Source organism: Rhinolophus ferrumequinum, chromosome 11, assembly GCF_004115265.2.
Source record: "Rhinolophus ferrumequinum isolate MPI-CBG mRhiFer1 chromosome 11, mRhiFer1_v1.p, whole genome shotgun sequence".
In the NCBI taxonomy this organism is placed as follows: Eukaryota; Metazoa; Chordata; class Mammalia; order Chiroptera; family Rhinolophidae; genus Rhinolophus; species Rhinolophus ferrumequinum.
Window position 1 is genome coordinate 4,234,090 of NC_046294.1, and position 21,764 is coordinate 4,255,853.

At 44.9% G+C, this 21,764-nt stretch overlaps 1 protein-coding gene across 3 annotated transcripts in view; it reads right to left on the reverse strand.

Annotated features, from left to right (window-relative positions):
- The window catches only part of PPP6R3 (protein phosphatase 6 regulatory subunit 3), a 121,251-nt gene that overhangs the window by 72,481 nt on the left and 27,006 nt on the right, over positions 1–21,764 (reverse strand). For all 3 annotated transcript variants that reach the window (XM_033119210.1, XM_033119199.1, XM_033119200.1), the window contains exon 2: positions 16,941–17,092. The gene's annotated coding sequence lies outside the window, so the exon portion shown is untranslated. The remainder of the gene's footprint in view (positions 1–16,940; positions 17,093–21,764) is intronic.

Below are 21,764 nucleotides of genomic sequence, written 5' to 3' on the forward strand. Positions count from 1 at the left end.
GATTGAACACGGCACCTTGAGCTGAGCTGCCGCTGAGCTCCCGGATGGCTCAGTTGGTTGGAGCGCATCTTCTCAACCACAAGGTTGCCGGTTCGACTCCCGCAAAGGGATGGCAAAGGGATGGCAAAAGGATGGTGGGCTGCGCCCCCTAAACTAGCAACGGCAACTGGACCTGGAGCTGAGCTGCGCCCCCCACAACTAAGACTGAAAGGACAACAACTTGAAGCTGAACGGCACCCTCCACAACTAAGACTGAAAGGACAACAACTTGGAAAAAAGTCCCGGTAGTACACACTGTTCCTAATAACGTTCTGTTCCCCTCCCCCCCCCAAAAAAAAAAAAGGAGGAAAGAAGAAAAGCAGGTTTCCAGCCCTCGAGAGCGAGAAGCCGTCCCTTGCTCCGGGCTGTCAGCGGCAACAGCTCGGCTCGCTTATGTGTTTCTAAAATCACAAATTCTGAAGAGAGTCCACCTTCTTTCCACTCTTCCCCACACTCAATATAAACCTTGCGATGACTGAAATGGCTGCACCCAGCACAGCGGCCCACTGACAGGGCCCAAGCCCGGCCGTGGAGACGTGGAGACGCCACGCACACATGCGCTCTCACCACTTAAGGACAGACGCAGGCGTGCGGGCTCCAGTTCAGCTGAAGTAGCAACATGACCTTCGAGAACAATCATGCCCGTCCACCTTGCCTTCAAAATTGGTCGTGGAAACTTTGATCCTAGGATGTCTACAGACTGACAAAATAGTTCATTTTACTTAGTTTAAATACATCAGTAAAGTCACTGACTGTGTTAAACCTTCCCACAGCCCGGGCCCCAACGTCACCAGGTCAGTATGTGCCACTTTGGTCTATAAGCCAAATCTCCTAGAATCGAATGGGCTCTCCACTTGAAGTCAGAAAACTGGACATAGTTAATAATTTAGCCTGAAACCTTTTTAAAAAATTACGTCTCATTTAAAGTCTTTTTATTTTTTTTGTAATCCCTTGTATGAAGTATAATGGAAAATACTAAGTAAGAAATCACAAAAAATGTAAATCTGGTATCAAGCCCTAACTATTGGCTAGTTATAGACAAGATATACACTCACCTCTATCAAAAATAAACTATAACATCTACAAACTATAGATTAAGTTATACTTCTAAATTATGGATCAAAACATAATCATATCTATCCTCAAATAAAATCCAACTTCCAAAATGTTACCCTTATAAAGATAACTCACTAAATACTAGATTTATAAAAAAGACTGATAATTAGTAGTGATGAAATGGAAGCAGAAATTGGCAAACTGTGGTCCAAAGATCAAATCCAGCTCACAGCCTGCTAGTTAAGGATGATGTTGATATTTTTAAAGAGTTGTTTTAGGAAATGAGAATAATTGACAGGGACCATATGCAGCCCACAAATCTTAAAATATTTACTCTCTGGTACTTTACAGAAAAAGTTCAGCGTCCCTTGCTCAACAGGAAACAGTTCCCACGAAGGAACTTTCCCTTCGCTATCTCTGAACCCAGCCCCCAGCGCTCACAGCCTGCCCAGAAGGAAGGACTGTCTACCAGATCCACGCTCCTCTCCGTGGGCACTCACTAGACCGATCCACGCTCCTCTCCGTGGGCACTCACTAGACCACGTGGCCAACTTCTCAGGCAGGCAGGTACTGTCACTCCAGTTTTCCCCAATGTGCTGTGAACCACACAAACACCTCCCCATGCCCTCTCCTGCTGCATGGAGCCGGATGCTGAGGACAAACAAGGCCCTAACTGAGGGCAGAGCTGAAAAACGAGGTGCATCTGGCCCACCACCACAGGGGAGAAGGCTGCCTGCCAACCTGACGGCTGCCATAGACTGTCACCGTGTTTCCCCGAAAAGAAGACCTAGCTAGACAATCAGCTCTAATGCGTCTTTGGAGCAAAAATTATTATAAGACCTGGTAGTATATCACATCATTCCATATCATATCACATTACACGGTCTTATAGTAAGGTAAGACCGGGTGTTACATTAATTTTTGCTCCAAAAGACGCATTAGAGCTGACTGTCCGGCTAGGTCTTCTTTTTGGGGAAACGGGGTACACGAGCCGGTGTACACCTGCTGTGTCTGTCCAGCAGAGCAGAGGGCCTCCCCGACCAACCAGCTCCTCCAAATCCCCGAGGCTGTGACTTCGCTGTTATTATGATTATTAAACACAAGAAAATTAATTCTTTAGCAACTGTCTTTTAAAATGCCTAACTCCTTTTGCTTTCTACTGTCCTGAATTAGAATAGCTTTGTCATTCAAGGGAGAACACTTGGAAATACACATTTCCATTGTGCATTTTAATACAAACTTCAAAATAAAACCCCAGTAGACACCTAAAGCAAACATTATGCATTTTATCTTTTAGCCAAACAGCAAATTGACTGGAAACTGGTAAATTAGTTATCCCTGGCTTGGCCCTGGTTTTCCTTTGTGCCCTTTGAAATAGAAACAAGCAAGGGGTGAACTAATAGTTACAAAGTTCAACTGCCCAGGGGCCTGAGGTAAAACAGAGTCCTTTGAAAAATATACCTACTTTAAGATACTCAAAAACACCCTGAAAGGAGTCAGAACTCCAAAATTTCATTTTCAGTAGACATAAATATACTTTAAAATCCATACCCAGGCTACATACGCATATAGTTGATCAAAATAGATTGAAAATAGGGTTTTCTCCTATAGGGGCTGAAGGTTAGGTGGGCAGGTCACCAGGGAGGTACCTGTTACTCGATGTCACAGATGCCGGCCTCTGCTGTTTTCTACCTTCCCCATAACTTAAGACACAAGTGAAAATTACCATGTTACTCGTATGTGCGCAAAACAGGACCAAAGGATCCCTAAACCTATTCATCTCAGATCAACTGCTTTAATTAAAGGTCCTCTGAAATTACTGAAATACCATCCTCAGAAGCAAAATCTGGACCCAGGTACCTTTCCTTCACAGCAGTTAGGCAGTGACACTTGGTTGCTGAAAGGAAAGGTGTGACCCCTTTCCTAGGACACACCACCTGGCAAGTCATCTGCAAGAGGCATGATAAGAACACCAGTCTGTCCACAGAATCTGCCCAGGCACTGCTGTGGTCGAGTGTATTCAATAAGGGCCTGAGTGTGGTTTAGGTAAAGCACCTACAACCCCTTGTTTTCACCACAGACACACCATTTCCCCCTAAACCTTGTGACTGACTAGCAAGCATCTGAACAGACCTGGACTCCAATGCCAGGCTGGCCCTGAGGCCTCGGGAAAGCAACCTCCTCTCTAAGTGTCAGTGTCCTCCCAGGGAAACTGGTTGCAAGGAGTCAATGAGAAACCCCAAGAAAGTAGGAATAACATCCAGGAACTGGGCGAACGGCAGCTCCGGGGCAATGAGCACGTCCCCCACTGGAGCCAGTGAGCTTCGAACCAGTGCTTCCCAGCCTTTCATGGGCACAGGAAACACCGAGGGGTCTCGTTCTGACTCAGGAAAGCAGCGCTCCAGCCCGAGCCTCTCCAGCAAGCTTCCAGACTTCTGTCACTGCTGCCCTGGGCTGAAACCATTGCTGATCGTGTGTGACAAAGTGCAGTAAGTAATTCAAATAATTATACACCCATGAGAAACAGGAAAAGCATGCTTTGCAAACATGTGACTGTTTATTTCAGAAACTCCCTGTGGACAAGCTGATATGAGTGGGTTTTCTTCCGACAGGACAGAAGCAGACATTAACATATGATATCACTTTCCAACAGGGGCCCAAAAAAACTGACACCACAAACATACTAACAGATAAACTATTAGAACTCTGAAGAAAAAAAATGCTAATCATCCTACCTACAAATGGAAAGCAAACTGTGGGAATGACAAGAACTTGAATGAATTTAACATGCAAAATGTGCTACGCATATAAACTCTGAATTCAAACTCTGTTTGAAATGAGCAATTTTCTATCCAAGTAGGATAGCTGTACTCGGCAAAACACCAAGTCTACATGCTGCTATGAACTATGGGACGCCTGTACCCAGGACAGGCCGGGCCCCAGGCAAAAGGTTCAAAGACCCCCTCCAAAAAAATTCAAAGATTATAAAGTATTCAAGACAGCAACAGCGAGCTTAAAGCCAACGCTGCTGAGCATGGGGCCCTGAGAGACAGACGGCCCGGGCTGCACACCCACGAGGCCAGCCCCACCTACACCAGTCCATAACCAGCCCCACGGGGGTCCCCAAGACCCCAAATCCTAAGTGAGTATTTGCTGTCATGCGCAGTCATGCAATAAGCTTGCATAAGGTATTTCTGGTTTAAATAACTGCAGTTACCTAAACACACGGGGTACAAACAACAAAAATAGGAGAAGCAGCTGCTCCCGACAAAAATAACACATGGGAAAGAGTTAAAACAACAAAATGTGTCATAAATATTTAATACTGTTTCTTTAAAATGTGCTATAAAGGGGGATATCTGCAGTGCAGTTTTTTTCATGACTTACACAAAGGCATGCAAGCACATGGCCCAAGTTCAAGCTCCCGCACACCTGCAGTTCGCAGTTCGTCTCCCTGCCACATGCCCCAGGCCCCTCTCACCACCGCTGGCCAGGGGCTGGCCCCACCCACCACCCAAGCGAGGGGGGGCAGCTAATACAAACATCACCCAAGCCACAACGGAAGCCACATGTAAGTGTAACGTTTCTAGGAGCCACATCAAAACGGTCAAAGAAACTGGCATAATTAATTATAATAGTGTATTTGATCTAACTTCACATATCCAAACATTATTATTTCAACATGCAATTCTTTTAGTACTAAGTCTTAAAATCTGGGTGTATTTTATACTTCTAGTACATCTCAGTTTGGACCAGCCACATTTCAAGTACTGTGTTTCCCCGAAAATAAGACCTAGCCGGACAATCAGCTCTAATGCGTCTTTTGGAGCAAAAGTTAATACAAGACCAGGTAATATAATACTGGGTCTTATATTAATTTTTGCTCCAAAAGAGGCATTAGAGCTGATTGTCCGGCTAGGTCTTATTTTCAGGTAAACACGGTACTCAAGTCACATCTGTAACGTGCTTCTAACGAAGCGACTGACAAGCAGTATTTAAGAGTGTACTTTCAGGGAATATAAGTGATACCCAGGCTGTAATAACAGTAATGATGTTTTTTATAACACTTCTAATAAAGATGTTTCTAACCAATCTACATGCAATATGTGTTCAGACGGCGTTAGTTCAGGGAATGAAGTAAAACCCACCCTGCAACAGTACTTGTAACAAACATGTCTAACAAGGTTTTAAAAAAGTCACATTCGGCTGCTGTTCTGGACAAAACAGGTCTAATTACGTAATTACTACAATTGTGACTCAGTTTCTCCCGATACTAAAATAGCCCCACATCTCCTTCGACAGCCAACGTCAACAGTTAACCACCTTTTCCACACAACAGCCAATTTTCCTTTCTTCTAAAATGTAAACGTGTATTTTTATATATATAGCAATTGAACACTCTTCAACTCAAAAAAGCAGGTCACAAGAAAACAAGAACCGTTTTTTAGCCTCTAAACCAGGGGTGTCCAAACTGCGGCCCGCGGGACAACGGTGGCCCGCAAGCCATTTTTATTGGCCCGCAGCAAATTCCAAAAATATATTTAGTTTACTTAAATAAACCAGGTGAGGCAGTAGGTACTTCACCTCGAGTGAGTGAGTGGCCCGGCTATTTGTGTATTTTACCGCATCTGGCCCTTGGTGAAAAACGTTGAAAAAAGTTTGGACACCCTGCTCTAAACCTAGGAATATTTGTAGGAATAAAAAGAAGTTTTCAAATTCTTTGTCTTGAAATAATGAAGAGGCCTAGATCTTAAATCAGGCAGGCCACAAGTGGCTTATTACTGATTTAGATATACCTACTCACATTTTAAAATAGATGTATTTATTTCATTTTATAAGCTAATTCAAAAATACATAAAGAAGAAAAAAGTGCCTAGGTGACTCAAACACGTTGGGAAACAATGTTGTTTGTTTAATGTATTAAAAACAAGGAAAACCCTAGATGCCCTACTCGTCCTGGAGAAAACTGAAAACAGAGCCTTCATGGCCTCCATTCAGATTCAAAACTTGCTTGTTCTCCCAGCAGCAGGCACAGGAGACCTGGGGACAGGATGTGAGGAACAGGTGGGCGGCTGGAAGGCTGTTCTTCCTGGCTCACCTGCTCCTGCCAGAGGCCTAAACCTGGAGTCGCAGGCCCCCGCCCTGGGCTTAGACTCAGGTATGTGGGAAACCAAGTGGGGAGTTTCGTTGGGCTCCAGAAGGGTTGGTGGCTGCTCACTAGTGGCACGGCAGTAAGGAGGGGACAGGGAGGAAAGTAACTATAAATAGGAGAATGCAGAGTCACTCTGAAGGGAGGTCACCTGTCAGGGGTGTAAGTTAAGGACAGGCTCCTCCTCCTCACGGCACAGCCCAAGGCCCAGGCAAACATTCTCATTTCCGCATGAAGAGGTAGAAAGATGGGACCCAGGAAGGAGTCGGAGCCGGCCTTGAAGGCCGCCCTCGCTGTACTAAGGAAAAGGACCGCAAAGGACGGACGGCAAAGTCCGCCCAGAAGCTGCTTGTCCGCCCGCCCGGCAGAGGCATCCATTCTGAACCGTCGTCCCAGCCCCCCGCCCCCGCCCCCGCCCCAAAAGGCTGGACTAAGTAAATCAGTTCTGAGCGCCCACTGGAGGGAACGGATTTCCTTAAAGAAGAGGGCGCTACACGCGCAGAGCCAGTTCCACGGGGTTTGCTCTGCAACTGCTTCTTTCAAAGAACATGTGAAAAGCAATTTAACATGTTTCTACCATCCAGATATTCTAGAATCTTTCTCCATTTTACTCTGCTCTTTCTTTGCTATTTCAGCTTTGATAGTAGTAAATAAAGGACTGAACTCCATTTACTACGCGCTATACGAAGCAACAGGTACTTGTACAGCCTGATATGCAGTGTACTGAGGGATACAGGAGTGACATGAATGGTCCCTGCCCCTTAAGAATACAATAAAACTCAGAAGACAGGAAATACAGGGAATAAAAGGGATAAATTCCAGCGTGTTCTGTAGAAAGGGAGCGCCACAGAAGAGAGCCTGGCCAGAGACTTCATTATACCTGCGGCCTAAGCCGGTCCTCCAAGGGGAGGTCGTTTAGCAGGTGATGCAGAAGCAGAAAGGCTGCCAGGCCAGGAGAAATAAGCCTGCAAACACGGAGGACAGGCAGGACGACCCAGCAGCTTCAGGCAAGTTCACAGCAGGGAGGAGGTCCTGATGACAGGAAGAAAGAGCCTTTCAGGAGGTACCGGGAACAGGTTAGGGACACAAGGCCATGCGTGAATGCACAGCAGAGCAGTGGGCTTGCTGCAGAAACGAAGACGGGACCAGTGAGTCTAACTGACATAAAGGCACATTAAAAATACCTAGAGTAAGCAACAGATTTCAGTAACACACAGAAACACGTCTGCACAGAAGTAGAGGAAAAGTGACACAGCCACGACATTTATGCTGCAGCGAGTGTACTTTCCACAGAGCTTCTGCTCCTACAGATGCCAAGAGAGGGAAGGGGACTCCCCTGTGCTGGGCAGGGCCGAGTATGCGAAGGGCGAAGTGCTGAAGCGAGACCACTACGGGGGGACACGCAGGACCACACAGCACACTCAGACATGAGCAGTGAAGGCGGTGAGAAGAGGCGGATGAGCGACAAGGTCAGATCAACAGCTCAAACACAGAATCGCCAGCAACATGAAAGACGGACTGCAGAGGGACGAGCCCAGAAGAATCCAGAGCCCTTTTCAAGAACTCACAGAACATGGCAAGGCCCTGAGACGGCCTCTACTTCCAAACCCACTGCGTCCCCTCAGAGATTTCCCACTAAATTACCATTCCTCCTCGATTCCAACCACAATTCTGCCTCCCCCAAGCCTAATCCTTCCTTTCCGGTTGTGCTTTGCTATCGGACAATGCAACCTCGTGCTTGCCTTCGGTATTCTGAGCGGCCTGGGAAATCCATGACCCTCAGAAAGCGAATGCCGACCCCACACCGGGGACAACTCCACATACACCACACGGTGAGGGGTACGATCTTATCACCCACGTCACCTTTATATTTAAAAAGCCAACTGCCAATCAAAGGAAAGCCAGCCTTACTACGGTCACCTCGTCCACGTTAGAACAAGTAATGTGTTCCTCCCCAAATTCTCGTTATGAAAACTCAAATGTACGTGAATTTCTGTGCATAAATTCCATCAGTCCAAGTATATGCAAAACATGACTTATTTTTTAAAAAAGTTTTGGGGTTTTTTGTTTGTTTGTTTTTTGTTTTTAAGTGAGACTGGGGGGTTGGCAAAAAAAGACAAATAATGAAGATGACACGATGGTAATCAAGATTTGCCAGGAACCTTGTCAGAGATCAAAGGAATAAAGACAAGGAAAACCGACCCAGCTGGATCTAGACATCCCGTGTGTGTGTGTCTGTGTACACACGCATGCACGCACTCAAATACACACATGATGGAGGGGAGGGTGTAGTTAAGAGAGTCTCATAAATGTCAAAGTCAAATCAGAAAATTCTTATGGGCTGTGGATAGAGGGTTTTCCATCTCAAGCATTCAGGATTCTGACTGAAACCAGGTAGGACCATCAACAAATGTGAAAAAAGTAACATGTAACGGGGAGCGAGAGGAAACATGACGTGATTAGTGTAGCCTCTATCTGCAATAAAACAAAGGCATTTTTAAGTCTCTAAAACTGTAGGGAGGAAGGGGGGTCCCGAGCAAGTGAGGGACGGTATGACAAGTGCTCAGCTAGGAAGGGAATTCTGCTCTAGCGTGGAGTGAGGGGAACACTTGGAAAACTCAATTCGACTAAGTTTTAAGTAAGTGAAAGCAGGTTATCAGCAGTTTGTGAGTCACCCAATTCGAACCAAGTGACAGTGGCTAGTTGATTATTCCTATGTCTGTTACAGACAGGATGCCCCAAGAAAACAGCCTTTCTACATCAGGTACAAATTCTAGAGCATACTGAGATTCTTTTGGAAAAAAGTTCCAAAGAAACAGGCTTCAGGTTAAGAATGAGCTAACTGTCCTCGTTAATCTCTAACCAATTCAGTAACAGAAGACAGAATGGACAAATTGGTCAAAAAAGCTCACCCAGCAAACTTGCATGAGACCATGCACGACCATAAAGCATTCAGGGCTCTCTCCACGGCTCCTAGACCCGCAGTGATGAACTGCGCGCGTCCAGAAAGCGCTGTCCTTCACGAATGTTCTACCAGGGTGCACCCTCGTGCACAAGAAAAAGAAAAGCAGATTCAGGGACTCAACAGTCAGCTCAGGGATACAAGGTCAGTGCAGAATGTGAGAATAGTTTTGACAGTCTTGATAGCTCCTTATGACAAGCAACCTTCAAGCTCTTCTAACGATTCCACAAAACCATTACCTGTCTTGACACTGGAACTTCCTATTAAAAGTAGAAACATGGTGGGCAGCCAGATGGCTCAGGTGGTTAGAGCTGAACAGCAGGGTTGCCGGTTCAATTCCCACATGGGCCAGGGAGCTGCACCCTCCACAACTAGACTGAAGACAATGAGCTGCCGCTGAGCTGCCGGCGGGGCGGCCGGATGCCTCAGGTGGTTAGAGTGCCAGCTCTCAACAACAGGGTTGCGGGTTCAATTCCCACATGGGATGGTGGGCTGCGCCCCATGCAACTAAGATTGAAAACGGCGAATGGACTTGGAGCTGAGCTGCGCTCTCCACAACTAGACTGAAGGACAACGACTGGACTTGGAACTGATGGGTCCTGGAAAAACACACTGTCTCCTAATATTCCCCAATAAAATTTATTTAAAAAAAAATAAAAGTAGAAACATGGTTGACAGCAGCTACCACCTATGAAGCGCCTGTCACAGACCAGGCTCTGGACTTGGTGCTTTAGATGCATCATCCCTACCTCACAACAACCCTTCATTCTGCAGATGGAAAAACTAAGGTGCAGAGAGGTCAGATGACCTATGAAAGACAAGAGCTGGTCCACATGCTGGCCAGAATCGGGACTCGAACCCAGGTCTGTCGAGCTCCAGTCTGTGCTCCATCCAGTGTAGCGCACGGCCACCTGGCCCGTGTGGGGACAGCTGGTGAGCAGCAGTAACTGAGAGTGCACGCCCGCCCCGGCCAGCTGTGTGTGTGCTGCGGCCCGCAGGAGGCCAGCCTGTCACCTGATGGTTTTCAGGACACTCACAAATGGGAACCGTGTGTCTTCCTGTGCAGGGCAAAGAATCACTTCAGAGACAAGCTGGCTGGGTGGTGACACGGCTCCTGCGGCCAGTGGCTCCATCAGTGTTGCTTCACCAGGATGCTGCAGGCTTATCAAAATGCACAGACAACATGAGAGAATCAGCTTCAAAAACTGGCATGATGAAACTAAGAGAAATTTACTTAACACAGATAAAGTCCTTTGTAGATAAAAACTACAAAACACATTTGGGGCGGAGCACCAGGAAGGTGTAAGAAAACTGTTCAAGTGAAGAAAGAAACAAGTCCCAAGATATCAGCTGATGACAAGCTCAACGCCAAGTCATGCTATGATGTGACTAAGCAGAGCAGTGACAGGGTGTGGTCAGTGATGAGTGGCGCCTGGGCCCACGGGAAGCCCTCATCCTGCAGCCTGCCCTGGGGTGCTATGCTGCCCTGCCATGCTATGCCGGGCAATATCGTGGGCAATATCGTGGCACCCAAGGAGATGACCAGGGTGGCCAAAGGACTCCGGCGTGGTCGTGGGTGATAAGCACTCCGCTCTTTCACACCATCGTGTAGAGCTCCGCAGGCGACAATGAGAGCCCATGAGTTAAAGCAGGCTGCTTGTGGGCAGAAGCCAGAACTTGCTAACGGTGAGGGCCCGAGGCTGGAGGGGAGCCAGTAAAGCCTGGGGGAGCCTCCAGGAGGGCAACGGAAGGCAGAGGAGTTTCCGATCCGGAGAGGAAGGCCACACTAAGTGATCACCGTGGAGTCAAAGCCCGCCTGATCGGCAAGGCCTGGCTACGTCGGGCCTGACGGGGAGCCTCGGCGAGAAATGAGAAAGGTGGACGCAACCTTGCAGACGCTCAGTGGGCTGAACCCCACACAGTTCTCCACTCCTCTGGAAACTCTAACAATAATAAAGGACAAAAAAAAGGTAACAGCAGCCAAGGAGAATGCCAACAAATTTATGAAAAGCCAGACAATGGAGAAGTAATTCAGGAAGTCTAGCATCCAAGTAATAGAAGTTTTAGAAGAACACACTAGAATCCACAACCAAGCCCTCTCATCAAAACAAACAAAAATAATTCTCAGAGCTTCAAGAATGTGACTCTGCCCCCAGGACCTGCACATGCCATCACAGTCTGTGGTGAAACAGATCCTCTAAGGAGGTGTGAAATTCCACGGCACCAGAGATAAAGAGTATTGACACTTTTCTCGCCAGAAAAAGACTTGTAAAAGGAATGGAAATCTGAACGACCTCAGCTTCCTCAATAGCAATTTTGGCAAAAACCGTTTTCAGACATGAAAGGTCTGAAAGATTTATTCACTTTTTCAGAACGCTACTGGAGAATGCACTTCATCAAAGCACGGCAATAAGCCCTGAGGGGAGGACATGGCATACACGAAACCAGGGACACAGCACACTAAGATGAGTGCCAGCAGAAAGGTGAGGGGGACACCTGCAGCTCCCGGGAAAGTCAAGAGGAACCGGCCCGGAGTCAGGCACGCGGCCGAGGGCTCTGGACAGGATGTGACAAGGAGGCGATGTGCCAGACACGTGACCACACTGAGAACTGTGCAAATTAAGCCAGAGATTTAGGGGATAATAAACCAAAATATACATCCAATTAATATTCATTTTTAACCAAAGTTGTGCTTTAATTATGTTGGAAGATGGGGGAGGAAGGAGCTGTGCATATCTAAGAGCTGAACCTTCACTGTCATAGTTAAACGTCAGACAGATCAGACAGAGCTACCGACAGGCGTACATTTCACTTAGAAACGCGGAAGGACGAAAATACGAGAAAACAGCTAAGAGGCGAAGGTAGCAGCCCCCAGCGGGTAGTTGAGGGATGAGGAAGAGACAGGATGGGCGAAAAGGAACAAACGACTGTTATGTTTTGTTCTAAACCTTGTGAAACTGTTTGACTTTTTAAACCATATACCTATGTACAACAAAATAAGAAATTATGAAAAGAAAACATGACAGCACTTAGGACAAGCCCTGGCACTTAGTACGGGCTCTACTAATGTAAGCTCAACCTGAAATCAAGATATTGCGCAAGACTCGCTAACTTGTCAAGTCATATACACAGATAAGATTGCATACACTCAAGACTCCGTGTACAAAATAAACAAAAAACAAGCAAAGAAAGAAACAAAAATCCAACCGACCAAACCAACAACAACAAAAACCACTATGGTACCTGTTCGTGGTCAGGTCCCTTTTCACCCCATTCTTTCTTCCATCAGCATATAAACCAATTGCAGAAACTGGGACCCCTGGGGGGTACAGTACTGAGATTGCCAGGTCTGATCTGCCCCTTATTTTTAAGGGGCATTCTTAGCTCTGTGTGTGTGTGTGTGTGTGTGTGCGCGCGCGCGTGTGTGTTTGGGAGGGGTAACAAAAGAATATTCCATGACTTGTGCAAATTCTATGAAATCCAAAGTTGAGTGTCCACGAGCTTACAGCCACACCACTCATTCACGGCCTGTCTCTGGCTGTTTTCACGTGACCAGGGCAGAGCTCAGGAGCTGCGACAGACACCACGTGTGGTGCTCCCGTCACTTTGCACCGCAGCTCGGCCGGGCGCTCTACAAACCACAGCAACACAGGTGTAACTCAGCGGTGTCCAGAGGGCCACGTGTTGTACTGCAACATCTGATTTCATTTTATCATCACTGTATAGTCCCAACATGTCAAAAGCGGAGAAGGAAAACTGGACTTCACATGTGTGCTTTTAGGCCCAGTGGCACGTGGACTGCTCCGCTGCGGAACGTGATGGCAGAGCAGTGGTTACCATGCCCTCACACACACCGGTGCTCCCAGAATAAGCACACTCTGTGTCAGCACGACCGGACGAAACAGTCACCGCAGCAGCCCCAACTCACAGGAAAGCAACTGTCAGAAAACTTACAGAATTTAAAATGGAACATCTGATAAACGCAGAATTTCTTCACACAAAAAATATGCAAATGAAGGTTCAAAGTTGGTTTCCGAATGGCTTACTAGCCAAGCAACAACGCCCATGGTTTCCTTTGATTCCTGGTGAGTTCACAGGTCTGACTGACACACCTCAGCTGTCGTTTACATGGGAGCTTGAAGCGATGAAGAATTAGCCTCTATGAACAGTCCGCCTGAAACAACTGCAGGCAGCATGTTTCCAGAGAAGCTGAGAAAAGATGAAATCACTACTACATGCTGCAGGAATCTGTACAACGTGCTACAACTGACGGTGGTTAAATGTGTGTAGGGCAGAACCGGCTAATTGGACAAATTTCCAAAACCTGTGAAAATGTTAAGTGTTTAAAGCTTATGGTTATGCTTTCTAATTTCATCATCAGGTACTTCGGGAGAATTTAAAAATTTCTCATATGTTGCTGAACTGGTAATGTGAACATTAATTTGACATTACTGAACTTAATTTACTCCCGTGGACTTAACTATCTTTAGTTCCTGACTTGTCCTATCACACAGCAGCTTAAATGGCTTATCAAGGGTTAAGTTTTTTTGCAACTTTTTGAGCTCAGGGCCAAGGATGACATTTTTCTGAATGAGAACTGTCCTTATCCCCTACTACCTAACAATGGATGGTTCTGGAAATTTGCTTTTGCTCAAATCTTTATGTTTCTTAATGAATGCAACCTAAAATCACAAGGCTAATACAACCTAAAATTCCAGCACTGACCTGCAAAACTTAGACTGGGGTATATTTCAACACTAACTTTGTTTCGATCAAACATTCAAGCTGTTTCATTCACTTCCCAAGCTGTCACAAGTTAAAATGAGAAGATCTTCATTCCCATACAAATTTGCAGTGGATACATTTTCTGAACTCAAACCACAGTTAAACACCATTTTCAGACCTGAATGCAAGTGCGAAGGAAATTTCTCTATTTCAGAATCCATCTAGTTATGCAACTGAGGAGCTTTCACTGGAAATAATCTATGTGCTAAAAGGCAAATAGTAAGAGAAAAAACTAACGTATTTCTATCAATGCCCCCCAAGTGATGAATATACTCAACTAACCTCATATGCTTCTAGAACGGTATCAGAATGTGACAGCACCTACCTGTGTACAGAGACATCTTTAAAGATGAAAAATCTATGAAACCTCATTACTGATCAGCATTAATACATTAGGTGACTATTTGCAATAGATTTGGAGGGGAGCTCTAACTTTGAACATCATTCAGGTGAAATGTTACCCCCTAGAAAAGAACTCCATTCTTCTCATTAGATCTATATTACAGAAAATGTAATGCAATTATTTCTACATTTTGAATTTCATCAATAAAGTCTGTAAAAATGTGTTTTCTCTCTTGTTATATAATACCTTCATAATGGTCTCTTGGTCCACAAAACCTAAAATACTTACTATCTGGGCCTTTGCAACACAAGTTCAGTTAGACAACCCCTGGTCTAAAGGACCCTCTGTCTCCATGCTGCCCTCTTCTCAGTCATCTGGATTGATTCTAGGACTCCTGGAGGCTTCTGGGTAACTAACTTCTTAAAAGAAGAGTTCACCAGTCTAGTGTGAAACAACTTGCTGATGAATAGAAGGAGAGAAAAAATGAAAGAGAGGAATACAGCTAAAGGTAAGGATTTGTTCTATAAGCTACCAAAGCTACGAGTCTCTGTCAGCAAAGCAACACGAAACAAAAAAGAAGGAAAAGGAAAAGGGGAGACAGTCTTAAAAATGTTATCCTAAGAAATGTCTCTGAAATTTTAGCTCCTACCACCAATTAATGATACCTATTACTTAAAAAGTACAAAAGACATAAAGCAGAAGTCAAAACTCCTTGCTCACTGGGAACTTAAAATCTACTTAAAGAGAAGAAATAACCCTAAAATAATTTCCTGAGGTACTCGAACAGTATACAAAGGAGTGACTACAAAGGAAGTGGACTATATACAGAAAGGGTTGGTAAAAAAAGTGAGAGAGCGAGCTGAGCCTGGAAGTCATGAAATCAAATACACAGAACAATAATGAAATCATATGACGGGGGAGGGCAAAATGGGGTGGAGAAGGGTCAGAAGGTATAAACTTATAGTTACAAAATAAGTTAAGTCATGGAATGGAACGTACAGCATGGTCACTATAGTTTATAATACTGTGTTGTCTATAAGAATAGATCTTAAAAGTTCTCTCACAAGAAAAAAAATGTGTAACTGTGTGTGTGGAGAGATGGTAACTAGACTTCCTGTGGTGATACAAATAGATACACTTCCTTCCCAATAGATACAAATATAGAATCATTATGTTGGACACCTGAAACTAACATGTTATGTCAATTATATCTGAACTTTTAATAAGCTAGTATGTATGGTATTACAGAAAAAATTCTAAAAATTATTTTTCAAAATCCAATGTCACAACAGACAAATGGACAAATGTTATAGTTTACAGATACACAATTATCTAAGAAACATTAAAAAACACGCTCAACCTCTAAAATAATCAAGAGACTTCAAGCTAAAGGTCTCTGTGGGGTCCTAAACTAGTGCCCTGCTTTCTACCACCCCAGCTGCGAACCAACTGCTGACCAAGGCAAACAGATCGTGTGTACTACAAACTGTCTTCTTCATTATAAATAACCCTAACGCTCAGACCACAGCTTGTAACTACCCTGCCGACTTCTTAAGTCTGAGTTGAGGCCTCGCCCACAGGGTAAGAACATACCCCTGGGTGGAGAAAGAGAAGGGCTGGGCCCGGGGACCAAAACAAAACAAACCAAACCAAACCCTGAAACAAGGTGCCCCAGGTGAATGAATACTCAGAAGGACTTTTCCCCACCGGGGATTTAGGCAGAATAACATGGAGGTCAAACTGGAGGAGTCAGAAGAACCTGAGTTTCAGGGCAAGGAGCTGGAGCTTCCCTGTAAGCACAGGGGTGGCCTGAGGGTGGAGGAGTCAGCCAGAGGGGCAGCGAGGTCATGCGCAAAGTGGTATTTCTGCCCAGGAAACATGGCCCAGGGATGAGAAATGAGATCTGTCCAGCAGAACAACCCGAGTGTCTCACAGATGGATTGTGAAAGGCAGGTCATTAAACAGTTTATACCCACTTTCCCCTTGAGATACTATGGAGCAAATGAAAATGAATTAAGAACATGTGCACGTCCCCAAAAGGCCCTACTGGGCCACTTCCTATTACGTGCCAACTGAGCCAAAAGTCAAACATCCAAAGTCAACCTCTGGTCTTTAAGAAACTTACAGTAAAGAGTTCCAAAGCGATAACAACCGTCTGGCTCAAAGCCAGATGGCCTTTGTCTTATAAAACAAAACCACCTCCGGCCCCTCCCTTTCTCCCTTCCCCCTCCCTCCCCTCTCTCTCTCTCTCTCTCACACACACACACACACACACACACACAGAGAGCCAGGCGGCCTAGAAGCACTATGCATGTTACTCCAGCCTCCTAGCCCTGGCTGGTCCTTGGGGCCCAGCTCACCGCCCCCGCCCCACCCCCCCTCACGAAACTGGGAATCACATGGGTGCTGCAGATCGCAAGACACAGCAGAGCAAACTACACAGGCTGCTCTTTACCTTCCTAACAATCCCCTGGCCACAGAACCATACTGTACCTGCTCGGAGATGGCCCAGCCCTGGTCCACCTGACTCCAGGGTCTCGTGACACGACACCGCTTGCCTTCATGTAACTCACGGAAGCAAACTCCTGTACTCTTAATAGTCTTACCTTTCAAACCAAGTTTAAAAACTAAAAGAAATGTTTTCTTCTCGGTGGCTCCTTGCCCATTACAGATTATCCTGGCAACGGCTGTCTCCAATTTACTGCATCAGCAGATTAGCAGGGCGAAAGTGGGACGTGGACATGAAACAGAAGCTCTCCTATAAAGAAGAAAGAGCACATCGTCACAACATGTTCTCTTCTGGTCTGATGACAGTTGCCACTAAGGATGCTGGTTCAGGGTCTTGATTCACACAGAGCTATACCTCAGAGGACTGAAAAGTTCTAGTTAATTGAACTTTTTTCTATGTCAAACAGGAGAAGAGGCACTGTCACCCACCTCGTTCAGCTTTAATCCTATACTACACAATAACCCAGAAGCAAGAGGCCCACACCAGCATTATCAGTGAGCAAACTAGAAAAAAATACATGTTATCTTTATATTATGAAAACATCAGTGATATTCTTATCCAACATGGGGTTGGCTGCAAAGGCATCATACTTTAAAATACGAAAACAAATTTTAAGTGTCTCCCTCTAAATGCCCCCAAGCAGCCCCACGTCCTATCATTAAAGAATCCTAACTTTTCTAGGAACTGTGTGAGCAGAACACTAGTCGCTGAAGTACTAGCTGCCTTACTGTCAATGAACCAACACTACACAGGGAAGAACTATCAACTATCCTCAAGGCACTTCATTTACTTAATCCTGCAGAAAAAGACCCAAACTATGGACAGTTACACTAACGAGAAATCCCGTAAGAATACAGTCTACAAGACATCTTAAAAAAAAAGCCTCACACGTAATGCCTCTCTTCCACAGAAATCAAACCAAGTTACCATCTCAACATTTTCCCTCAAATAAAATAGAAACAATGCTAACTGCTTCTTAAAACAAATCAACAAAAACAGTAGCAAACCTAGGTTAACACAGAAAGAATATTTAATTCTAAGTCAAATGTGTTTTGAACATATGCTTGAAAAAGTACAATTGATCATCTAACTTTTTTGCTTTAAATCACAACAGAGCTGTCACCATGAACTGCTACAGTCCTTATACACAAAAAGCTTAACATGTTCATGTAAAGAGTGCACACTAAGTGTCATAGGTAATTCTAGTCCCATCACCATCATCTTCTGTTAGGAGTCCCAGATTCCTTTAAGAATCGGATGAAGTACTTTACAAAATCGCGCGCGTGCACATGCGCGCGCACACACACACACACACTTTGGCATTTAAATTCCAGTGGTTGCAGGACCCTCGAAGCTGACCTGCAATCACTTCCCGCACTTGCAGGCCAGTCAAGCACAGACTCCCAGCAGAGCTGTACCGAGCTGCCTGGCTCACCACGCCACTCACTCCCACCAGGGAGGCCAGAAGACAGAGCAGCCACCAAACAGGCTGGTCCCAGCCTCAGGAATCCAGGTGCTTATTAAGCTGTATTGAGGATGCTGAGACATAACCCGCTGTGCTGGAATCGAGGCTTTGTCTAACTGTTTACCGTCTTGTCACTACTCACTGGCAAGAGTGGGTCTATGTTACTGATGGTAAGAAATGTGGTTATTCTGAAGTGTGAGACTACAAGAATCGAGACCCAAAGGTGGAACACAGCCCGGAATGGTGGACGAGCGCAGTACAGGGTCTCCTGGGTAGTGTATACTGCACACACATTGAAACGTCTCTAGAACTACAGCAAAAAAACAAAAAAAAAAACAACAAAAAACCTGTTTTGGTTGTTTTTTAAAGGCACAACTGACAAGGACCAGGAGAAGACAACAAAATTAAAGGGGTGCTGGAAGGAAGCAGAGGAATCTTGACTGAAAGTTATTCAATGAACACTTAGATCCCTGAATCTGCCTGCCCTCTCCTGCCCCTCCCAACCCTAGCAGATGACGGACAAGCCCAAAAGGGAAGCCCAAAAGTCTCTGAGCTGGGCGATCCCAGCCCAGCGGGGACGAGCCTGCCACGCTGCCAACACAGGGCTGTGTGAACTGCAGCACGAATGCTGCCACACAGCCCCGTCCCCAGCCAGCTCCTCCTACCCACAGAGCTCCTGAGCTCCTAGCCAGGCTGACGACTGAAAGGTCTCTTCTGAATGATCCGACCTCAAGGGAAAAAGACCTGAAAATGCAGACACTGGGGGGCTTCCCAACCAAAGGAGCTCAACTCGTCACTGCTGGGAAGTCCACGGGCCCTGAGCCCCACCTATGACACAGCCTCCAACAACCACTCTCACTCCAATTTTTCTAAAAAAATAAAAAGGCCTTTTCATTGTAAACTTGCAGAACAGTTCAATGGCAGCACAAGAAAACTCCCCCAGAGCCTTCACCTGGATTCACACCCATCACTGTGGCATTGTCGCTTTACTCCCGTCCACATGCATCCCAAATACCCGATTTACTGCAGCCAACTCGTCCTTTACCCTTAAACAGTTCCCTGTGTACTTCCTGAGAACAGGGATATTCCCTTACACAACCAGAGTACAGATGTCAAAAGCAAGAATTTAACCTACTGATCGTCAAATGTGGGTTACGGAGTTCATATTCCAATTCTGCCGCTGGCTCTGTAAGGTCCCTGCCACAATCCCCCGTCCCCTCAATACAGGATCGTGTGTCACGCCTAATGTCATGTCTCCTTTACTTCCTTTCATCCGAAAACAGTTCTTTAGCATTTCTTTGTCTTCCATTTCACTGACATCTTTGAAGAATACAGGGTATGTATGAATCTCTGGAAGAAATACTACATAAATGAAGTTTTGTTCTTTTCCTAGAGTATAACATAGAGACAAGACGATGTCAATTTATTCCATTATTGGTAATAATTTTGATCACTTGGTTAAAATTTGCCGTATTTCTCCACTGGAAAATAACCACTTTTTCCTTTAGTAATTAAGTAGTAAGTAATCTGTGGGAAGATATTTTGAGATTATGTTTTTCAAACATTCACCCGAGAGTTTTAGTACTCACTGGCAATTCTTGTCTGAATCATGTTACGCTGACAATTATAAAATGACGGCCTTTTTGGTAAATCTATTATTCCTTCTGCATTTAGCAGGTGGCATTCTAACTTCAGTGAGGTATGTTCCCTTCTCCCCACTCGTTCTTCCCTTAATCCGCGAGCAGCATGGACTCAGAGACTTATTTTATTATTAATGTCATTATTCATTCTGATGATCAAGCTGTCCCAGAGTTGCCAGTGGGAGCCCCACCGAGCAGACTCTTGTGTGTTTCTCTCAGTTTTTGAGCACTTCCTTATTTCCTGGCATAACAACAAGTTCCAGATTCATCTTGTACGTTCTCTGCCTCAGCTCTGAAATCAGCCATTTCTCCAAGGGGCCCTGGTTCCTTTTTGTGGACACTGTTATTTACAAACGAAGATCTGCGAGCTAAGTATGCTCATAGATAGTGGACAAAGCCAGGAAAGATGGAAATTTCATGTGATTCAACTCTATGTGTTATCTGTGTGTATCCCTGACTTTTAAATATGAATGGAAACCAAAGGGTTACATCTCAGGAAAGCTCTGTCATGAAAGGCCGTGAGGAAAACAGACAAGGCAAGTTGGAGGAAAGACTATACCGGACAAAGAGAACATAGAAGTAAAATTGATATCCTCAGAAAGAGAAGATAATGCATCCATGAAATAAAAGCTGGCACTCTTTTAAAGGGCACAGGACAATTAGCAGGCTAACAACAACAACAACAACAAAAAACACGATTTCCAATCCAGAAACCTATACCCAGTGAAACTATCAACCAAGAATACAGAGAGACACAGGAAGACTCAAAGGATTTGCCTCCTACATCCCTTTCTCGCAGAAAACTACTGGAGACTGTGCTTCACTTAAACAAGGGGAAGAGCAACAAGAGAGACAACGGAGAATACAGAAACAGGAGATTCAATGTAGGAGAGAGGCAAAAAGGCACCCAACCCCATCCCCCAGGAGACAACTGTGTTCCCAGCAGGGCGGGCAAGCAGTCCCCACTGGAGCAGGCACAGATTTCTTCAAAAAGGTAATGATGATGGAATACGTAACCATGTAACTGGCCGAAAGTTTCAGACCAAATTAGTGATTAATACATATTTTTTTAAGTGATGCAACATTTCCAAGGAAAACCAAAAGTTGTTTAGTAAAGGAAAAGTATTTTATAACTTACCACTTAACATTATAAATAGCACACAGGGTCATAATGATAAAGCTAAATGTTGATTTGACTAAAACTGCAATAAAACGATATTGGAAGGCTAGGGAAGATAAAATGTGGAGAGGAGGGTGCAGTGAGGGGAGAAGAGAAAGCTAATCCTATGGTCCGTATCTTTTCATAGTGGCAAATCAATAGATATGCTTAAAACTAAAACCCTCGGCAAGCATGCATGCAGTACGCACTCTTCAGACACATGGAGGTAAATATTTATTATTTAATTGGCTAAAAGAGTTCAAAAAATCATAGCTTCCTTCAGGAAAGGGGAAAAAAAGGTGGGGTGACTAAGAATTGCTGTTCATCTTATCCAACCTCCTAGGCCTAGCTTATTCTTAACTGTGGATGTGTAAAACTTTGACCAAAACAATTTTTAAATACATTTTTAAGAAGAATGCTAGACTGGGAAGGGACAGTAAATGCAGAGACCAGAGCACGACATCAGCTACTGACTAGCTGTGTGACCTAAGTCATTTAACCCAAGAACCCATTTCTTCACCTATAAAATAAAGGCATTAGACTAAATTAACTCTAAATTTTCTTCCTGCTTCAATAATTTATGAATCTAATATAAATATAAAGTAATCAAGGCTTTAAATATGGTGCCAGTGGCTACAGACATTAGCCAATTGAATT